General features: G+C 45.2%; 1 protein-coding gene across 2 annotated transcripts in view; it reads left to right on the top strand.

The window, feature by feature from the left end:
- The first annotated feature begins 7,435 nt into the window (after window positions 1-7,435).
- Window positions 7,436-16,549, top strand: part of SUSD6 (sushi domain containing 6) — an 80,679-nt gene continuing 71,565 nt past the window's right edge. Inside the window, exon 1 of one of the 2 annotated variants that reach the window (XM_057420092.1) lies at window positions 7,436-7,648. The gene's annotated coding sequence lies outside the window, so the exon portion shown is untranslated. Of the gene's footprint in view, window positions 7,804-16,549 lie in introns of both variants that reach the window. The other variant, XM_057420091.1, reaches the window with a different exon arrangement.

Raw genomic sequence — 16,549 nt, 5'->3', positions numbered from 1 at the left:
CTTGCACATGGTGAATCTTGAAGGATAGATTTGGCCCCAGGGTCATAGAGCAAACTTACGATAAGGCAAACAAATATCTGAATCACTTGGAAATTAGTATGGGGACATCTTTGTTATATGAGGGGTCAGAGTACACTGTTGGAGTGATCTGTGCAGGACTACAAACTCATCTCAATGAACTATTATGCATATGCAAATAGTGCAGTGACCCAGAATCATCTCTAATGAGCAAGTGCCATAGAATGTAAACTCAACAGGAAGGTACATGCTAATGCTGGTTACATTTTCAAGCTGAAACTGAAATGCAATTATGTTCCATTCATTTACTTGAAAACTGTTGGTTTTGAGCAAATGATCAGCCTTGCATCCCGCTTCAGTTTCCAAGCTGTGCTATTTCTTCTAGCACAGCCTGGAAAGCACAATGTGAAGCTATTGAAGAACAGTGGGGAATATGACATTGTTGGTGATGCTCCTCAGGGGAAGTAAAATGCAAAGTGTAATCAAACAGAATAAACTGTTAGATTGAGTGGATATCTTAAATTATTTTAGCTTTAACTAATCTGAGGTGTTTATTAGCTGAATAGTAAGAGGTTCTTTCTCTTCCTGTATTATCTCTACCTTGAACATGGCATGGATTTTATCGGTTAGGTATTTTTAGGAGAAATGCAAAAATCTCACATCACTCTTTCTTCCCCTGTCAGAAGCCTAACCAAAACACAGTTTTCCAGGGTATAGTATTAAATGTTCCAGACTAAATGTGAGCTGCTTTTCCATTCCTAGACTGTACTTAATCTTGCCTGATGGTGCGGTGCCAAGGAGCTTGTAGATAGAAGGGAAAGATTCGCTAATTGCTTCTGCTGTCATCAGGGAGTGAAGCACAGCAGGGAGCACAAGAGAGGGGTTCAGGAATCAGGAGCTGTACCCTCTCTTGCTTTGTTAGCCATACACCCATCCTTATGAAGTATAAAAGAGGTATATGTGGGCTTTGCACTCAGCCTACATTGATGTACTTTACAGCCTGAGGTGAAAGGCAAAGACATATTAAGACCATGATGCCTTCTTCCCAAATTCAGGAGAACTGAAAGACAAATGTCACGCTTGTGGAGGCAGAAGATCACACATGGGCAGAGTCACATCCTGCACCCACATTAGGCCTAGTGAGGTGGAGTGAGGTGGTCACCCAGGCCTGAGTTGGCCCTGCTGTTTTAACACTGTTTAACAATAACCTGAGCTATTGAGTCTGTCTTGACAACAGCCAAACCTCCTTATGAATAATTCTGCTTAATTACAGATGAATGTCTGCAGCTGAATCCTACTACTCATAATGATAGGATTACATTTAAATTCCTCAAAATTCCACCTGTATCTATATGTTTAGACGTTGGAGGGGATAAACTCCACTATTCTTCTATGTATGAGCTGGGATTCCTAATTCCTTAGATGAGAGAGAGCATTTGTCCTGAACCCCAGAGGCTGTACCAGTTCCAGTGCATTTCAGATCCAGCCATCTGAATCCCATGTCATAGAAACCTCCCTGGGAAGGGAAACTGTTCTACCTGAAGAGTGGGAGAGTACAGCTGGTGATGGTGCCAAATAGATTTTTCTTTTCTGTTGGGCTGTTATCTGGGAATAAAGCCAGCTGGAAGATGGCTGGAAGGAAATCTTCCTAACTCTGATCATATTTGCAATCAGTTTTTAAGACAGATGTTGCCTCAGGAAATATGAAAGTCAGCAGACAGGAGTTTTAATGTGCAGCTTTGCAACTTGAAAAGGGCTGAGGTTTTATAGAAAGGAAAGAAAATGAAAGTTTACTGCTTCCTTGAGCTGTACAGAGTCACTGTATGCAGCCAAACAATGCAAAATCATGTGGAAAGAACAGGTGGGAATCCAAGGAGTTAACAAATGTCCTGTAGCAAAAACCTACTGTGTAGTAGAAAGACTTTTACAACCTTTAATTTTGAAGAATAAATCAAGAAATGACTTTCTGAATTCAATTTTCAAAATTGACAATGAAAGGAGAAGCTGAGAGTCAATCAGCTGCTTTTCACAGGAAATCCTGGAACATGAAGTACTTGTTGGAAAGAAAGAAGGGTTGAGGACAGTGGGTGTTAGACAGGAATAGGTTCAGTTCTTCGCTTTGACACTTTTTAACCTAAATAAATGCTCTGAGTATCTTTGGGATCTGGGTCTCCCTCTTCTGTCTGTGAAGTGGAATAATAGCACCTTCCCTAAGCACTGCATAGCCAATGTGATAATGAAGCTGTATATTACACATATTAGATAAATTTGGCAGCAGCAGGATCTCAAGATGGTTGGAAGGTAATTTAAATTAACAGCAGGATTTTACAGTGAAGGTGATTTTGTCCTTCAGCCTCTTTGAAACAATCCCACAAACAGGCAAGAGGGGGTCCCCTGTACCTCTTTATTGTAGCACGTAGGCAATGATACAGCTAGTGTATTGTTGAGCAGGTACTAAAGGGGGCAGGATGAATATTTTCCCCTAACGGTTTTGTAGAACTGGTGTTTCATATGTGTGTGTATATAGGTCAGATTCTGCAGTTTTCTGCTCACACAAAGTCTCACTGGACTCAGTGATTTGGGTTTTGTTGCACCTTTTTTTTCCTTCAACTCCCTTGCTTTTTAGCACAGCATAGGATGAGATTCATGAGATGGTGCTGAACAAGCTGATACAGGTCCATGGCACTGTAGAACACCACATAGGTGAGATACCTGGGCAGGATGGTGTCTGCAGAGTGGTGCTGTGCCCAGGCGAGTCGTTCGGCTGGGATTTGGGTGCAGTTCACTTGAACAAGGGTAGAGGCTGATTTCAGGGTGGCTACCTAGCTACCCCTAGGAAGCAAAAGCTAAGAAGGCTGATGTGATCTTCTGGTCTGTTGGGCAAAGTGTCTCAAGTAGAGATAAGGGAGTGCAACACCAGTTTGCGAGGGACCAAGGAGACCCCACCAGAATGCTGTGTGTTATTCCAGTGTCAGGAAATCCTGCAGACAGGACTCTGGTGTTAATTACGTTTGAGACAGCAGGGCTAGTTAGGATGATCAGCAGACCCGTACGCCAGCCTTAGGAACAGGACACTGAAAGGGCTTCCATCTCTGAGACTGTAAAATGAAGTTTGAGGCAGGATGTTGCAGACCTTTAAAAATACACAAGGAACCAGGCAATTTGCTTAGCCGTATGTTCTACATTTTGCTGTGCTAACCCGGGGGCATGTCAGAACCAACCTCAGAAATGCAGGCTCTGAAGAAACTGCCCCTGTGAAAGCCATGGTGGTTTGGTTGTTGACTTCAACATGAGCAAGACCTACAGGAAACTCCCTTTTCCTTGCTCTGAACATTTAGCCCTTAAGTGAAGTGGAATTAATACCATTGTGCTGTGTGGCTTGAATCTAGCACAACTGGAGCAGAAGTCAATTTGCTGTATTTGAAAGAAAATTAATTAAGGCCTCGTTTGTTTCCCTCAGAGAGAAAAGCTCTGGGTAGTTTCCAGGAGATGATTTTTTTTCCCTGAGCTTCCTTGGTACAGGCCTACATGAACAGAGCAGATGTTGTACAGCTTCCAGTCCCTAATCCCTGTAAGCTCCAGGCTGCGAGCTGGGCTTTCTGACTCCTATGGCGGTGTTGCAGCCCCAGTGGTTGCTCCACAACTGCACACTGTATTTGAAGTCACAGCAAGGAAAATTATCTTAGCAGAGTGAATACTGACAGTACTCCAAGAAGGGAAATGCCATGAGAGAGATGATGCTTATGGTCTGATTTAGCCTCACCTGTCCTTCATCAGCAGGTTATGAACTGTGCGGAGGGCTAAAGGGATTTAGAGACAAGAGGTTCAGCATCATCCCCTTTGCTTCTGAAGTGCCCCAGAAAGGCAGGAGGATGGATGGTGTGCCAAGATTTCTATCTTTCCCATGTTGCTTCAGTAGTGCTTTGGAGGTGAGCTTCTCTATTTACATCTACTCTGAATGTTAATAAATGAGTAATGCCCTGCTAAACATGAAAAATGTATGCACATTCCAGTGCATGGTCCCGGAAGTGTAACCAAGGCTGACAGAATAGGAGATGTGTGCAAAAGGAAGTGGGAGAAAACAAAGCAAACAGGAGAGGTGAACTGTACAGGACACTATGGGCTGTGGGGATTTCAGGAGCAAACTGATTTGCTGCTGCACAAATCCCACTTCAAACAAGTTGCCAATGAATAGGTCACATAGGTGTTATCAGCAAGAAGGCAAAGGAGCAAGAGTGTGCATAGCTGTCATGTATGCGCAAGTGGGAGGTGCTGTTTGCCAGAATCATGCCTTGCATGCTGCCAGCTCCAAGGAACAAAAGGTACCTCTGGTGTGATGCCAGCTATCCGCTTTTCCACTGGAATCTGGACATGGGGGGTTGATGGAAGCAACTCAAGGTGAGTAGCACTCTTGCATCTTAGTACTAAGAGTTTCAGAGCTGTCTCACTATGAAGGATTGCGAGGGAGCCCTCTGAAGCCAAAACATCTTTGGTGACCAAGCTGGGTCCTGAAGGGTCTCTGTAGCAGCTTGTTGCTGGAGTGAAGCTGTCTCAGTCTTTCAGCATACCAGCTGGGCAGCTCTGCAGAGGAGGGAGCAAGTGGCATGGAACAGGTACAGCGTTCTCTCCTCGTCTGCAGGAGCACATAATGCTGGGGAGGAGGACATTGCACCGGATGGTGACGTTACCAGGGCTTATGGGCAAAGATTGATTGTGTCACAGCCTGAAGTAACATTATCTCTTAAGCTATTTTTTTCTCTGATAGTGCTTCAACTGTCATGAGACCTTTTCCAGCTGAGCACTACCATCAGGAATTACATTTTATCTGTGGCTTCTCTCAAAAGTGAAATTAACTGGAAATGAGGGTCATGTTAGGTATGTGGCACCTGTGCAAACATCGATAACCCGTGGAGTCCATCATGGGATGGAAGAGATGGGCTGGTATGTATGTGAGAGTGAAAGGTACCATTTTTTTTCAGAAGTATTTGAAGGGCTTTTGGCAGTTTGAAGGAGAAGATAAGAATTTCATGACTGAGATTAAAAAGATGTTGCTTTTATGTGAATAATCCAGTGGCAGGTCTGGATGACAGCAACTGTCCCTATGGGGATCTATCAAGGCATGCAGAACAGCCCATGTTTGCTGCGCTAGAAGAGTTGCTTTGTATTGCTGTAAAACAGAGCTTCTCCAGCCCAGACTCCCCTACCACCCTACTGCTGTGGGTTTGCTAAGGGGGCTGGGGTGAAATGTGATGTGGGGCACCCCACTATCCCATGTATGAGCTGCTGTCTTCCCCCAGCCCCCTGCCACAAGCTGCAGACTGACACAATGCCTATTGGCATCTCTGCCAGGAAGGAATATATTAATGGGCTAAGAGTCGTGCAATAGTAATACTCCTCCTGTGGAATAAAAGCAACATCCATAAACAATAAGAAATTAATTGTTTAATCAGATGGGGCTGCACAAAATAAGCATGCTTTGACCTTCCGATGAAGTTTGGCAGCATTCATGCTTTAAAATTTATGCTACCCAAAATTGAAAGTTTCAGTTCATTATTTCTTTTCATATCTGTTCAAGCAACCTGAAAGACTTTGACTATCAGGAAAATTGTGCCAAAATACCTGCATTGAGACCATAAACTTTTTTGCCTGAGGGAGAGGCACGCTGGTGCTGGCACCTCCTGATCTTCCTTTATTGACATGTAATAAAAGGAAAATATTTCACATCCCCATTCAGAAGCTGGAGCCTGAAAAGAGTGGAACCAGTAGGTCACAGGTTCTGGACTGTGAAGAGAGAAGTACCTGTCAGTTGCATTTACTTCATCTGAAACATCGTCTGTTGGCTAATGCCGGAAACAGAATATTGGATTAGACAGATCAGTGGTCTGGTGCAGTATAGCAAATCCAATGTGAAAAGCATTACTTTATGTCTGTATGATACTTTGGACATATAATCTGTAAATTCTGATATTTATGATTCCACGATAAACAAAAAAGCAAGCCAGATACATTAGTGTATCTGAGGCCTCAAAGTGTCCTAATCCAGTTATAAAGAGAGGTATATATAAATAAGAATTAGGGAAATGAGGTATAACATAGAAATTAAAAAGTACCTCTAAATATTTAAAAACTTTAAATAGTTGAACCCAAAAATGTGAACCAGCCCCCGTGAGAGACCAGTTTAGTGAGGATTTGCCAGGAGTTGCAGTTTTCTGTGCGCATTAACGCCATGAGCAGAGGGAGCAGCGTGGCAGCCTCCTTTTAGAGGTACGTGGGTTTCTGAACTTCTCTCCAGGTCCAGGAGAGCTGCACCAATGGGTCAAACCAGAGCAAAATGCAAAGGACAGAGTGAAAATATTGGCTCGTGTCCGAGGTTTCACAAAGAGAGCAGCTGTGTGAATTGGTAAGTCTGTGTGCAGCTCTGACTCCCGCTCTCTCCCTTCCTGCCTCCAGGCATGTTTTCCGGGTGACCATGTAGGTTTTTCCTGCTTTTTGTTTTTGAAGTGCTTTGCAAGAGGAGTGTTTATAGGAAATGTTTTGTCATGTGCCATATTCATCTCCTGCATCCGATCAAGTGGTGGTAAGCCAATTCTATAGCCTGTTATGGGCTTTTACTCGGAACGACCAGTGTGCTTTTGCAGAAAAATAGGAAAAGTAAACTTCCCTCCACCTTTCCAGTAGGAGCTACGTTTGCCTCCCCCAAGAAGGAGAACAGATCACTCTCCATAGTGAAATGTGAGTAATAGAGCAGATCTCTAGAAGGTGTTAATTCAAGGAAGAGAAAGGAAAGCAAAGAGATGCTTCGTGGTTGGACAGAGCTTTGGGTGACACGGTTTAGTGTGCGGTGTCCCTGCCCATGGCAGGGGGGTGGCAGGGGATGATCTCAAGGTCCTTTCCAACCCAAACTATTCTGTGGTTCTGTGATCTCGTCTCCCGCGCCGCTCGCAGCAGGCGGAACGGCAGCGCCCCGCAGCGCCCCCCACCGGCCGCACCGCGAGCGGCCGCCACGCGGCCCCTTTAAGGCCCGCCCCGCCCCGTCCCGGGAGCCCGGCCGGCGGTGTGCGCGGGGCGGGGCCTGGCGGGCGGCGGCGGCCGGGGCGTTGGGCGGGTGAGACGCCGGGGCGGCCGGGGCGCGCGGCCGCCGACCTTCAGCCCCGCCGCTGCGGCAGCGCTGCCCCGCCGCCCCTGCACCCGGCACCGTGCCTCGCCCCGCGAACCGCCGCCGAGCTGCCCGGTGAGCTGCCGCGAGGGGAGGGTGGTGGGGCTCGCACCGCGGGCTGCGCCGCTGAGGAGCCGGCGGGGGCGCGGGCAGCGGAAGCGTCCTGGCTCCGGCGTGGGTGGGAGCGGAGGAGCGCGTCTCGGACGCCGAGTGAGGCGGAAGGTGTTTCCGACGCTTAACCCGGGCGCGGGGGAGAGCGGCCCCCTCCGGGAGAGGGAGAGACCCGCCCGGCGGGCGGCCCCTGCCCGCGTGGCCGGGGGACGGCGCCCGCTTCCCTCGGGGCCGCGGCGGGGCTGTCCCGCCGGGGCTGTTGCGTAACGTCACCGGCGGTAGCGGCTTCTCGCCCTCGTCACGGCGGCGTGTGGCCGGGGTAGCGGCAGCGTTGGGCTTCCTCCGAGGGCTGCGGGCTTTAAGGTGTGTAGTTAGGCGTGTGGATCCCCCCTTGGTGTGGGGAGAACCGCTGGGGTTTAAAACCCCCGGGAGTAACAGCCGGGAAATGTTCCCTGCTCTGTGTTACCTTTAGGACGGCTTACGGGTTCTTGGAGAGACGCGAAGTGTCCGGGAGCAAGGTACGGGTGAAGGCACTGCTGCAGATGGTCTGACGTGGGAAACTTTGTGTTCGTGAGGGCTTCATCTTTGCTTTCTTATTTACGGTGCTCTGACGGCGCATGGAGGTCAGACCTCCCCTGGCAGCTGCCTTCACACATGTGCAGTGCCTAGGCTGAGCTTGTATGTGTGTAACGAATCTATCCTAAATCCCTCGGAGGACCTGGAACTCAAAAATAGCCGCGCCGGGCTTTTGAGAACTGAAAAGCAGTAACTGTTGTAAGTACCCCTATAATTGAGTAAAAGAAAAGGAGTAAAAGATGAAAGAATACCGTAATAAATAGTTCTTATTTCTAAATGTACTTAATGCAAGCAGTGACACGTTGGGTTTGGTGTTTTGTTTTTTTTTTTTTTGTTTCATCTTTTTAGCATTCTTTTAAGCAGATTAATGCAAATACAGTAGTTTCAAGTGGGTTTATTCTCAAGGGTTACATCGTTGGGAATGGACTTGGATCTCGGTGTAGTTACCGTAACAGGTTTTGTTGGGTGGAAGGAGGTGAGAGGAAGTAAACATATGAACTAAAAATATCCTGAAGCTGCCTTTGGAATGGTCCAGAGCTAAACTGAGCTGATGGGCACAGAGGATTTTGCACTTGTCAGGTTGCACTTCCTAGTGGCTTTTTGTGTGTATTCCCATAAATGCTATTATGTAATGGTGCTCCTCTTGGCAGGAATCTATTGTCACCGTAATTCTTGAGGTTTCTGGAGCAGTGCAGCTTGTTCGGGAGAGTCGTTGTCAGAATAATGGAAAGAAGAGTTCTTAATAGGAGGTTTTAACCTCTTTAATTTTTCATTCAGTAGGACTAAGCTCATGACATCTGGATCTGATCCAGAGTATCTTTACTGTCCTCTGTTGTTCAGCTTGTCTTTCTCTTCTCCTAGACTGCCCTATAGGTATCAGGCACCAGCTTGCCTGCATCCTGCATCAGAGTTGGGAAGACATTGCCTCTTTCCTGTAATAACAATTTTTATACTTCTTTTTTATGCGGGTTCCCCTCCTCCTCCACCCCCCCCCCCCCCCCCCCCCCAAACAGAAGCAGAAGTGAGATAGTTCTTTTCAGAGTACTTAACTGTTGCTTAGATAAAAATACTTGAGATAATGGGAAAAGGGGACTCTCCCATCCTGCATCTCCAGTTAGAACTTGTCTGTATACATCAAAGGGAGGCAAAATGCCTGAGCAGAGGGAGAATTTGCATATTAAATACCAGTGCAGTAAGGATCAGTGCTTTTGTGTCTGCAGTTTGTCGTTTATTTCATCCACTGCCTTCAGGTGTCTGTTATAAATCTCTTTGTAAGTCTGCCTCCTTTTCTTCTTTTCATGCCACGCTATTTCTGGGGGCATACTTCTATGCAGAGAGAATAATTCTTTCCAGTGTTGTAATCTGGTGGTCAGTTGTGGCACTGGCAGTTTTACAGCTGTCACTTCTGTCTTTTTATAACTTGAATGTTGTTTCTGGTAGTGATTCTGTAAGCCAAACTTGGAGAAGAAAGGAACTTTTTTTTTCTTGTTTGGAATTTCATCTGCTCACCTAAATTGGCTTATCCTGTTACATAAATGACTGTTTTATGGACCACTGGAGAAGAGAGTACAGTCTGAAAGTAGTATGTAGTAGTATGTTTCTTAAAGGGGCCACTGGGATGAAGGAAGTGTGCCTGAAAGACCTGTAACCTAATCAAGCTTTTAAAATCAAAGATAACTGTTATCGCTTTATGGTGTTGCATCTCATTGTAGAGCAGAGTAGCACATGACAATGATGCCATAACCTGCTCTTAGACAACTAGTCATAAAAAGGCAGATGCCCTCATGTTCCTGTTTGAAAGTCTTTTTATGCGCAGATGCTTCAGTGAGGCCTGTGTATGGGGAAGTACTGACCTGGAGGCTGTAATTTCTCAGCCGCAATATTACTGTAGCACAGACTTTGGTTCTGTCACCTTTTCTCTGCTTGTCATGCAAACTGACCACACGTGGTCTGTGAGGAGGGCCTGATGTCCTTGAGTTGTTCAGTGTACTGAAACAACAGTTTCCAGACAGTTGTCAGCAGAGTTTATATTTAGTGCAACATGTGGAGGTGCGCTGAAATGGCTGCTTGAGCTCATGGGCTGCCTGGGGAGTCAGCAAGTAGTGGTTACTGAAGTCATTAAATGTGTGTCCTGCCTGTGGTATAGTGATTTTTGATGCTATTAGTTCTGTCCTGTGATCGTGGTTGTTTTCAGCTATTTTATTCCTGCCTGGAGAATTGTTTCAGCTCTCAGGAAGAGCAGTCTCAGTGGTCTTAATCTCAGCTCCTCAGCTGTGCAGCCTTTTAGCTGGAGACTTGGGTTTCTGTGTCTGTGGCTGTTCCTGTTGCATCACTTCTGCTTTTTAGCAGCACTGCTTGCTCTCACCACAGCCATCTACTGCAATACCGCCTAAATACGTCTTTTGCTTATTTTGCGTTCATAAGAAAACATGTAGGCTGCTGGCAGCTGTCAGTTCAGGAAGGTTTGATGATGCACCCAGAGTCTGTCAGGCTACTGCTGTTTTCTACTCTTCCTTTAAAAGTTGCATCTCTTCCTGCTAACTTGAGATCCTCCCAGAGAAGCTCATTGCCTGCTGATACCTGCTTGAAAGGTCAGTAGCTTGGAAGCCTTGGTCCTGCACTTCCCAGTATGCACCCTATTGTGTGCTCTGCTTGGTACAAGGACTCCCCACAGCTCCCCTACCCTCTGAGCCACTTGTTGGCTGCTATAACCAGCTGATCCCAGCTGATCAGGCTTAGCTGGGTGAGAAGCAATCTTTCACTGGCAGGGCTGGGCTCTGGGGGTGGGGAGGATGCATCAGGGATTGAATTCTGCTTTAGGAGTGTGTAAATAGAAACATGAAGGCGTTTCCTAAAACAGGAAAAGGGAAAACTTAACCCATGTGTAGCAAAGATGCTTGCTCATAATGTGGTATTGGTTACAGTAGATTCCTCTTGCCAGAAGTACAGTAGTCTGTAATTACATTTACCTAGTTGTCATGACAAGCGTGATGTCTTTAGAAATGCCATCATACATGTTTAATCTCTCCAAAGAAGCTATCCTGGGTACAAATTGAATTACTTCAGATGTAACAATTTAACTCCTAGCACAGAGGGTAGTAGTTAGGGGCAGTAGATGACACTGATGTCTTTGCAAGTCGTTCTGTGTAATTTACCTGGTTTTGCTCTTCCATAGTTATGCAGACAGTATTTTCCTTGACTTTGACAGCAGGAAGTGGAAATGCTTCTATAAATTTCAGGAAGCAAACTTTTGTATGTAGCAAGAAATATTTTCACCCACCATTCACATGCTTTAGTTTTGTTATTGGGTAGTGGCAGTTAGTGCTCTCACAGAAAGCCTAGTATTCTCCCATGGCTTACTTTGTGATGCAGTCTGTAAACAGGGTATTTTCAGACTCAGCCTAGTGATGCTATAAGAGACTAGAGGAAGCCTGGCCTGTTGTTTGCTTACTTATTAATTTATTTTAAACTGTGATAATTCAAGACACTGTATTGAAGAAGTTCACACTGTCAAAGAGCTGCAGGACCAGAAGTTAGAGGCACGAAACCCCAGCCTCTTTCCCATTGCTTCAGTTGTCTTTTTGCCCCAGCTTTCTCTTTCTTCACCTGTGCACTGAGTGGTGGGCAGGCTGTGAAAGTGGAGTGTATGCTGAGACTCTTCTCCACTGTGCAGAGGACTGATGTATCATGTTGCTCTGGTGATTCCCTGAGAGGAACTGGTATCCTGGCAGCTACCCCACCCAGTAGTAAATATGCATCCTGGTATAGGTGAGTGTTAAGTGGAATGGGTTGGTCATCACCTCTGCAGCAGTAACTTTGTAGGCAAGGTAGAGTCCAGCTTTTGGAGCTGGTAGAGCAGGGTAGAAGCTTCTGGAGGCGCTTTTATGTTGAGAATGAAACCCTGCATTGTATTTCACTATAGACTAGAATGCCTTCCATTCCAGCAGCGTAAACTCGCTTAGGAGGAGGAGGAGCCATAGGAATGACTTCCTTGTAGATCCCTTAACTTTACTAGGCTGAAATGTGTACCATTTCAACCTCATGCTCAGAATTGAATCAGTAATATGCATGTCTGTTCATAGCTTCCTTAGCTTACACTTGAAAAGCTCCAGAACCATTTTGAAAACCTTAAAGTTGTTCACATTTTCCCTCAACTCCTTTTCCTCCTGCCCTGTAATTAAATGTTGCTGTGGTTTACTGCTTTTCTTTGTTTTTCCTTGTATTGGTTTAATAGGGTTTTGTAGTAAAATGAGTGGGAATTGAAAGAATGTCTGATTAAAACCAAGTTTGCATCTTGTTTGAAGACAAAGATAGATCAAAAGTTATGCTGGAGTATTGGATCTCATTCTGCAGGACTCTTAAGGGAGCACAAATTTTAAGAGGGAAATCCTCTTGATACATCATTCTTAAAAAAGAAAAGAAAATCTGTAAAAAAAACCCAAAGCAAATAAAAATACACCCCCCAATTTCTGTAAGTGAGCTTGAGAGTGGTGTTCTGCTGCTGCATAAAAATACGGATCTTTCAATAGCTAAACTTGCAACTTGTTTTTTCAACATTAGTTCTTAAAGGCACCTTGCTTTGAAAAGAGCTTTAGTTTGTATGTGTAGTTTTAAATACATAGATGACTGAAATACTTGACTGTCTCTGACCTATTTAACATGTTTGGGTTGTTTTTGGTTGTTGGGTTTTTTTCTTCTTGGTAAATAACTTCTGGAAAGTCTTCAAGAAGTAGGACTGAAGCAGCCCACACTAATACAATTACATTGTGGGATGTGCCAGATCTGCTTTGTTTATTGGAGCCCTGTTGTGCCAGTCACTCTCACAAGGCATTTTATTTGTTAGACCTAGTAAGGTGCTGTAATGTTAATTGAAACCCCTTTAAATGAGGGGTGGGAGGAAGGTGAAGATGCATACTGGGTATGTGTTGCTCTTTTATGAGCCAAAAGGCAAAAGGAAGTTGATGTGCAGTGAAGGAGACTTACCAGTAATGCACGATTCTCTGCTCTGTGGGCATTCATTATATTTGAAAGTTAAGGCAGCAACTGCCTCCAGAATAGCCTGTGTACATTATCCTTCGGTACTGGTACACAGCCTGAGGAGGATCAGTTCTGTGCCAAAACACCAGCCTGGAAGGGTGATGACATCTCTGCTTTTCAAGAGAAGTGTCAAAATTGCAGAGCATTGTTCAGAGGGTATGAAAGCTTCACTTCTCCATCTGCCACCACATATGCCACAGGCAACCCAGTGGCCACATGTGGGTTCATCCTGAAAGGCTTTAAACCCAACTCCTCTCTGAGGGCCCCTCACTCCTTTTGAAAGTCCAAAAAGGGCATGCTGGGCATGCTGCTTGCTTCAGGAGAGGGAGGCTCCTGTTTTCCCCGTAAGACAATCTAGTAATACGTCTTTATAAAACTAAAGCATTAATGTAAAGAGCTATGTGATCCTGAAATGCTGCAAACTGGTTCTGTGGTGTGCAACAAAAATATGCCGGAGACTCATCACAGGCTTTGCCCCGGCTTTGTGAGCAGAATCTAAAACAACACAAACCTGCTATTAAAACCCACCTCATGGGTCTGGGAAGCAGGGTTGTATGATCAGAGGTTGTCTCTTTTGTTTACTTTGTGATTATTTAAGTCGAATGAGAGACACAAAGAGGAGTTGCTAGGTTTACTTCTAATTTAATTAGCTGTGAGAACGTCCATCTCAGGTCTGTTTCTGGTGTGCTGTCTTGCAGGGCTTGCACAATTCTGAGACTGAAAAAGCTGTCATTTAAATGTGACAATGAAATGTTTAACAACAAAGGAGATGTTTAAGCAGGCTAGACAAAAATTCTTTTCAGCTGCACAGCTTTTACTTTCACTTTTGGATGACCAGTTTGCTCAGTTCTCTGTTTCTGTGCTTTCCAAAGTAGGGAAGATTACCTTATTAATAACTATTTTCTTATTAAGTCTTGGAATTTTTAATATTAATGCTGAATAAAAAGGCTGTGTGGGGATAAGATACAATAAAACATGCTCATGGTTCTTTTGGCACTATCACAGAATCCTAAGGGTTGGAAGGGACCTCAAAAGATCATCTAGTCCAACCCTCCTGCAAGAGCAGGGTAACCTAGAGTACATCACACAGGAACTTGTCCAGGCAGGCCTTGAATATCTCCAACGTAGGAGACTCCACAACCCCCCTGGGCAACCTGTTCCAGTGATCTGTCACTCTCACTGTAAAGAAATTTTTCCTGGTGTTCACATGGAACCTCCTATGCTCCAGTTTACACCCATTGCCCCTTGTCCTATCACTGGACATCACTGAAAAAAACCTAGCTCCATCATCCTGACACTCACCCTTCACATATTTGTAAACATTGATGAGGTCACCCCTCAGTCTCCTCCAAGCTAAAGAGACCCAGCTCCCTCAGCCTCTCCTCATAAGGGAGACGTTCCACTCCCTTAATCATCTTTGTGGCTCTGCGCTGGACTCTTTCAAGCAATTCCCTGTCCTTCTTGAACTGAGGGGCCCAGAACTGGACACAATATTCCAGATGCAGCCTCACCAAGGCAGAGTAGAGGGGGAGGAGAACCTCTCTTGACCTACTACCCACACCCTTTCTAATGCACCCTAGGATGCCATTGGCCTTCTTGGCCACAAGGGCACATTGCTGGCTCATGGTCACCCTCCTATCCACCAGGACCCCCAGGTCCCTTTCCCCTTCACTACTGTCCAGCAGGTCAGCCCCCAACCTGTACTGGTACATGGGGTTGTTCTTCCCCAGATGCAAGACTCTACACTTGCCCTTGTTGAATTTCATCAAGTTCCTCCCCGCCCAACTCTCCAGCCTGCCCAGGTCTCACTGAATGGCAGCACAGCCCTCTGGTGTGTCAGCCACTCCTCCCAGTTTAGTATCATCATCAGACTTGCTGAGGGTACACTCAGTTCCCTCATCCAGGTCGTTGATGAAAATATTAAACAGCCCTGGTCCCAGCACCGACCCCTGAGGGACTCCTCTAGTGACAGACCTCCAGCTAGATTCTGCCCCATTGACCACAACTCTCCACCTTCTTCCTTCCAACCAGTTCTTGATCCACCTCCCTACCTGATCGTCAAGCCCACACTTCCTTAGCTTATCTATGAGGATGCTGTGGGAGACAGTATCAAATGCCTTACTGGAATCAAGAAAAACCACATCTACCGCTCTGCCATCATCCATCCACCTAGTTACTTGCTCATAGAAGGCTATAAGGTTGGTCAAACATGATTTCCCCTTGGTAAAGCCATGTTGGCTGCTCTTAATGACCCCCTCATCCTTGATATGTCTAGAGAAGTCACTATGGAAGTAAATTTCCATTCTCTTGTGCTTGAAAGTATGCAATATTTGTTTTTTGTGATCACTAGATCTTTATTTGTAGAAGTGCATGTGTGTATCTGATGGCTGGACTTACACAGATTAGAACTGCATTATTTTGGGTCGCATCTGAGAAGTTTCTATCCCATTGAAAAAAAGAATTTACAAAGTTTGAGTTTTCAGTGTTTTCAATAACACTCTGCTGTTTTTGAAACTGTGACCTGTTCTTATACTTGAGTAGTTTTGAATATTCTTTGTTTTGTAGGAACTTGTGCAGTATATCTCAAACCCACATCTGAATTTTGTGGTAATGTCTGTATCTGAAGCATAGCTGTGTCCTAAAAACATTGTGGAGCTGCTTCTACCTTTCAGCTCTTTCATGTAACAGAGTGCCATTCTTATCCCCTGTGTATTCATAGCTAATATGTGATTTTTTTGTGTGTTTTCCTAGGTGTGTGAATCAACTTACCGTCACTGAATCATCACTTTAATCATACTAACTTGACAACCATTGTATGCCAGCTTGTCTCAAACGGGTAAGATGAAAGCTAATACTTTTCCTGACGCTTTGCTTTAAACCCACATTTCATTCAAATGCTGTGACTTTTCTGTAGACTAAAGTCAGAATATGCTGCTGCCTTCCATGTTCTCCTTCTGCAGGGAGACAGCCACTTACTGTTATCATTGCTTCCTGTTTTGAAAGCTGGTGTTCTAAAATGTTGTTAGGGTCTGACTCTTTTGTAGCCATGCCTAAGCATTTTTTCTGGCACCTCTGTTAACCTGTTTTTCTGTGGGGTTCAGATACCGCAAGCTGTTTTTTACCTGGTGGTCTTTGCTCCCTTACCACTCCCTGATTTTGCTGTAGAAACTGTTGCGCTCTTGCCTTCCAGAGTTGAGTGTGTGGGATAAGCCATTTGCACTGTCTGAACTTTACTCTTGAGCAGAAAATGGTTTTGTTTTGATTTCTCCCTCTCCCAACACCCTACCTGCTCCCAAATGTTACCTTTGAAAACCTATCTTGCTTGTATATTTTGCTTTAGTGGTAAGAAACTACCTGGATATGTCTTCCAAAGAGCTAAACCTGTTTTTTGGTCCTCGTCCTTTTATCCCCCTTTAAAGAAGGGACGTAGATTGGGGGCGGGGAGGAAATCCCTCTAATGCTTTCAACAAGGTTATTATCCAGTGCTCTAGGGGAGTCCTAGTGCTGACGAACTAATGTGAGCTTTTGTTCTGATGCTAATCAGGATAGGGATAATTCTTCTGACTATGCCCTCTTCCCCTCAGATCCCTCTAGCAGCCATAAGGCATTAAGCTTCTTTGCTACCACTCTTGCTGTGCTGGCCTGTTGTCC

The sequence above is a fragment of the Pezoporus wallicus genome, unplaced genomic scaffold (assembly GCF_028554395.1).
Source record: "Pezoporus wallicus isolate ANWC-B61680 ecotype Strahan unplaced genomic scaffold, APGP_CSIRO_Pwel_v1 contig_5418, whole genome shotgun sequence".
NCBI classification, from domain to species: Eukaryota; Metazoa; Chordata; class Aves; order Psittaciformes; family Psittacidae; genus Pezoporus; species Pezoporus wallicus.
This window is presented reverse-complemented; position numbering and strand designations above follow the sequence as displayed.